This window comes from Chanodichthys erythropterus, chromosome 2 (assembly GCF_024489055.1).
Source record: "Chanodichthys erythropterus isolate Z2021 chromosome 2, ASM2448905v1, whole genome shotgun sequence".
NCBI classification, from domain to species: Eukaryota; Metazoa; Chordata; class Actinopteri; order Cypriniformes; family Xenocyprididae; genus Chanodichthys; species Chanodichthys erythropterus.
This window is the reverse complement of record NC_090222.1, coordinates 6,874,775-6,880,774: the sequence shown is the minus strand read 5'-3', so window position 1 is coordinate 6,880,774 and position 6,000 is coordinate 6,874,775.

Below are 6,000 nucleotides of genomic sequence, written 5' to 3'. Positions count from 1 at the left end.
TGACTGACAGCTCTCTTGTCATCATGTTGAGAGAAATTGGCAGTAAGTGAGGCGTTGTGTGTGAACATGATGTTTATTGTAGTTCTAGACTAAATGTGAGCATTTACTCATCTCACTTGCACAAAAGCAGAGTCAGTATTCCTCAATGTATAAAAACAGTGAAATGCCATCTCAGAAAATTGCACAAACCAACAACAATTAAATATATTAAATTAAACAAATATACTTTATTTAATATCACTTTTATAAGCAATGTATTTGCTGCTGACCTTCATGATCCAATTCAACCATACTAATTATGAAAAAATGACTTTAGAAAAACATCATATTCGTGATCAGCTGAAGGTTATTCATTTATTTTTTAATGTGAAAGGGCCTTTACATTTGCCAAAAATAGAACCTTTTGTTGTTATTAAAAAACAAACAAGCAAGCCCAGGCCATGTGAGGAAAAGTAACGCAAAACTAATGTAACACATTACTTTCCATTAAATGTAACCAAGTAACGCAAGTAGTTACTTTTTTAGGGAGTAACGCAATATTGTAATGCATTAGTTTTAAAAGTAACTTTCCCCAACATTGCTGATGTCTCAATTTTTTGTATCACACAGTTTCTGCCAATCTCATGATAATCTTGAGTACCTATAGAGTAGTAATGCATCCTTCATATCTCCAAAAAGTCTTTAATTTTGTCATATTTATAAAAGATACATCTGCCGTACCGTATCTTTCTGAGAACAGCCGAGCGCCTGGAGGCATGCTGTGCGAGTGGAGCTAAAGAGTGATGAGTACGTGCAGCTTTTGCGTAGCAATCGTCTGCAAGCTATCAATGGTCACCTAAACAAATGTATATAAACACACACAATACACCATCACATTATCCATGGATAACTTTTGATTCACTATAATGAACATAGCGTATTGTGCAGGGGTGGGCAAACTTGTTCCTGTAGGCCGCTGTCCCTGCAGAGTTTTGTTACAACCCTAATCAAACACACCTGAACCAGCTAATCAAGATCTTCAGGATTACACACAGGTGAGTTTTATCAGGTTTGCAGCTAAACTCTGCAGGGACAGTGGCCTTCCAGGACCGGGTTTACCCACTCCTGGTATAGTGAATGATGAATAATGAATTTATGAATTCACTACGTTCGTGTTGTTTACATTATATGCACTTAGGTGCCTATTGCCAACAAAACATTTGAAGCAGTTTTACTCATCACGGCTCATTACGACTCATGACTGGGATCATTTTCGCTGTGACCACTCCATCTTTCAGTTTCAAACTATCTGTAAATCCAGCGAAGATATTCTCCATTCATTTTAACCAATAAAAAAGTGATTGCAACTATCAGTTTCTATAGTTATTTTAATAACAAATATCGAGAGCGCATCAATAGCCAAGTTTACACTGCCGGGCCAAAGGCGGGCGTGCTAGTGCGTGCCAGGGCCGGTCGCGTTTCCACTGTCACTTCCGGGGCTTGATCGTGCCTCTTTGGTGCTTCCTCGGTGCCAAAGGTGCGGGTTTATCGGCCCGCCGAAAACCTTGGTCCAAAGCGGGCCAACTGGGGCTTGAGGCGCGGTCGAGGTGAAAGGCGGAGCTAATCGTAGTCAGGTGATGGTCTACACGCTGAAATGGGTTGGGTTGTGTGATGTTTGATCAAGGGAGGTGTGTTTAAGGGCGGTTTTTAGATCAGTGCTGCGGAGCTAGCGGACTGACAGTGGAAACGCAACTTGATTTTGGCCTCGGTGCCTAAGGTCTGTGGCCATAGGCCCAGCCCAGCACGCTGTTAGCCCTGGCTCGCACTGGCCCGACAGTGGATAAGCGGCTATAGTAATGCGTGAGCCCATATCTCTCAGCTCCACTTAATGCTGGGTTCTTTGGTAAGCAAGGTTATCTTTCCCTCACAACTAAAAACGTCTTTGGTGACACTGTTGATTTCGTGAAGTCATGTGACCTGTGCATCGCTGCCGACGACTTCCTCTCTTGCTCTGGTCGGCGTGTACGCGTGTGTTCTTCCGGGAGAAGTACCCGTATATGGAATTCCTACCCTTATGATGTCACAGTCCCATACTAAAAAAAAAAAAAAAAAAAAAAGTTTATGAGGATTTGGAAGAGTATTTTTGGCACAGAAATACTCCGTCATACGTCAAAACTCGTGTTTCGAAACTTTGGCCATGTTCAGCATGAGGATCCAACTCTTTAACAGTCTAAATAAGTCAGAATACATGAAATAGCATTATACCCCCCTTAAAGCTTTTGACTCTTTGTCGCCATCTCTGTTTGAAACTGCAATTGCAGTTAGTTGTGGAATTATCATTTTATTGGGTTGTGCATTAGCACGGCTCCTCAACACAAATAAATCTAATGTTTGCTGTCAGTAACCACACTGGTGTGAATACTGTATTTCGGAATTACAAATACTACGTCTTGGAAGTACGACCACAATAAGTTTCATTGGAAAATGTCATCTAAACAATTGTCTGCCACTTTTGTTCTGACCAACTGAAAAAAAAAAAAAGAGTTTTACAAAAAATTGGTGATTAAATCTAACAATCGCAAAGTTAGCTCATATCACTACAAACCGTGCAACTTAATATTATTGTTATACTTTGTTCTCATTGTTAAAGTTATCAACATCAACATATTTAATATGTATTAGCATGTAATTAGCTATCTAATTAGGCTACGAAGCTAGTTACAGTATGCTGCATTCCAGACGAGGTCCGGTGGTCTGGACCTGGGAATATCCCAAATTATTATTATTATTTATTTTATTTTTTTTATTGAATAGAGTAACACAATTACAAACAGTTACAATAACAATACAGAAATTTGAAATGCTAGGGGGATATAAATAAAATTATAGGAATACATTAAAAAGTGCGTAGCCTGCATGTGATGGTATTTTGGCCAGCTGGGAACTCGTGAAGAGCTTATAAAATGTGTAAAGTAGTCAAAACACCGGCGGGAATCCCTCCGTCACACACACAAATGATCTGCTGCGTGGAGACGCGCATCTGATGCCTGTGATGGGCAAACTCGCGACTATGACAAGAAAAACCTACATGCGTGAGGATTCTGTCCTTTTTAGGGTCTCGTCTTCCTGTTTTTGGTTCGGTTACATGTCTTTGGTCCGGGTTGCGTTCATATATCATTCGAACCGCACCAGAGTTCGTTTGGAAGCGGACCGAGACCCATCTTTTCAGCGGTCTCGGTCCGCTTGTTTGGTGCGCACCAGGGTTCGGATGGGAGCGTTCCAGGGGCGTAAATCGCGGGGGGGACGGGGGGGACATGACCCCCCCTATCTGAGTGCTGTCCCCCCAAAAAAATATAATTAAAAAACACTCTAAGTATTGTAAATAAATGATATATCCTTAAAATAATTGTGTAAGAAGCAAAGCAATACAAACGCAAACAGGCGTTTTAAGTTTAGAAACATTTTGAGTCACCCCTCCCTTGCCTCACAGTGGTTTGGTCCACCGCGCACGTCACACTCGTGCGTGTAGAAATCCGGCGGCGCCGGCGGGAGAGAAGACAGACGGTAGTTGAGAGGAGCTCTAGTAAGTAGGCTGTTTAGGCTATTTTATTCAAACACATCGGATGAAGTGGTTATTTTTGCTTTAATGCTGACGACGCTGAGTAATTAGTCATAACAAAAAAAAGCAAGATGATAACATGATTTTTTTTTTCCGTGAGTCCGCTATTTGGTTTCAGGCTTTCGAGGAGTGCACATGTGTATGCAAAGCCTACAAAATCTTATCAATTGACAAACTAAAAATAAGTCGTCAGAGCCCTCTGCTATGAACACTAAAATGCAGATCAAAATCATTCTAGATGCTGGCAGTGTGCAAAGCTAACTTACATCTGATAACAAAGTCTTTCTGTAGGCCTAAAGGAGAGCATATCAATACAAAATACAGGGTATTGTCCTTTGGACAAGTAAATTGGTCACTTGTCCGACCAAAAAAGTTGTCTGGAAAAAATTTGATGTTTTTTTGGTGTAAATATAATTTATTCTGAAGCTATATTCTCAACAGTGTTCCGTCAGCTTTTGCATATTTATATCTGCATATTTGTGATATTTACCCCAAGGGCATTTTTTCCCCTAATCTTATTACATGCTTCATCTTTTATTTCATTTTTTTTTTTTTTACATTTGATCAATAAATTCAATAAGAAAAATAAAGCAGGACTGTTATGAATCAAATTAAATAATTTACACTGAAAACTTACAACTGCATTAAATAATGTTATGATATTCTTTAAATATTTTTGAATATACAAATAAGAAATGTTGGGAAAATTTAAACATGAAACTGAACTGGCAGTAGGTGGTGGCAAGTGACTGTCCTAGTCATTCATTCAAACGACTGATTCATTCAAGAATGAGGCAGGTGTTTTGGAATAGGCTATTACGGATTCTTGACTCAATCGATTCGTTCAAAACGCTGAATCATTCATTAATAAAATATTTATTATTAAATATTTATATTATCCATTATCAATCGCCACTTACACTAAATGTAATAGAATCATGCTTGCGTTTTGATGACTCCCTAACTATTTTTGTTATTGTTGTTTTAATCAGGACAAGTAAAGCTCTCTTTCTCTTGCCCCTTCAAGAAATTAAGCGTTAATGTCGAGCCCCGGACGGCCCCGGCCCAATTTAACCCCTGCATATATCCTTTATAAGTAAAATTTTGGCTGTATTATTTGTGTCCCCTTCAAAAATTGCCCTTGAGAAATGTTATGTTTATTGTCCCCCCCTACTGTCCGATGAAATTTACACCCCTGGAGCGTTCACATATGTTCAAATTGTTACGAGCCCCTCTAGTCTAGGGGTAAGAAGAGGCATGTAACAAAAGAAAACGTGGAGAGAATGAGAGAACTGCCGTCTCCAGGTCCCAGGGCAGGTACAATAATGCTCAGTAACACAAGATTCAAAGATAACAATTTATTAAACCAATGGTGAAAATTAGCAAACTTCAGGAGGGGAGAGGCCAAAAATAACAAACAAAAGGATTCTTAAAGTTAAGGGATAACTTACCTACCAAAAGAAAAGAAAATAAGAATACAAACACAATTCCCTAACTCCCTTTTCTACATAAACAGGAGAAAATATTAAATAAAAATAAAGACATCCACCTCCCTACAAAACTAAAAGAAAAGACTTAGAATATCAAAAGAATTAAGATAACAAAATAAGATAACTGATGTTCACAGATAACTCTTAAATCAACCGAAAAGCTCAATGCTGTTCAGCTTACACAAGTCTCAGGATTGGAAAAATTAGTTGAAACACTAGACAGCCCAGGTAAACCAGTCAACTGAAGCCCACTTAATTGTTGTAAGGTTTTAAGTATACACCCATTAGCTGAAACACTTCACATACAGCTCTTTACCTGAACACCACAGGCAAAACAATATAAATAAAAACCAACAACACTGGGACCGGAAGATGGCAGTATCTCTCAGAGGAAAGTCTCTCTCCTGGACTGGAAGTCTTCAGCTTCATTTATACTCCACTTAACGAGCTACAACAGGATTCAGGTGGCACTCATGAGCCTGTCAAGCAAACAGTAGGAGGAGCAAGAGCAGCATAGAGAAAAACAAAAAAAAAACAGAACACATGGAAAAAAACAAAAAGATACACAAGTCACAACTCACAAAACAAAATGAATCCCTACGTCCATAGGGACGTAACACCCCCACCGTTAAGGATTTTTCTTGGCGTTTCACAAAATGCAAAGAAAAACAAGCCACCCCACATATACACAACATATCACAATTTCCTTAGTGCAGGAGCAACAGCGTTTTCAAAATCGCCAAGCGAGTGAAGTTAAGGGGGCTTTGTGATCGTAGGTATAACCACATTAGCTCCACAATTCGAATGAAACGCCACAGAAGACCTATAAGGACAAGAGAATCCCTCAACTATGCCAAGGAGAATTTTTAAATTGGCCAAGAGCAGGACTACATTACATGCTGAAATGGCTTG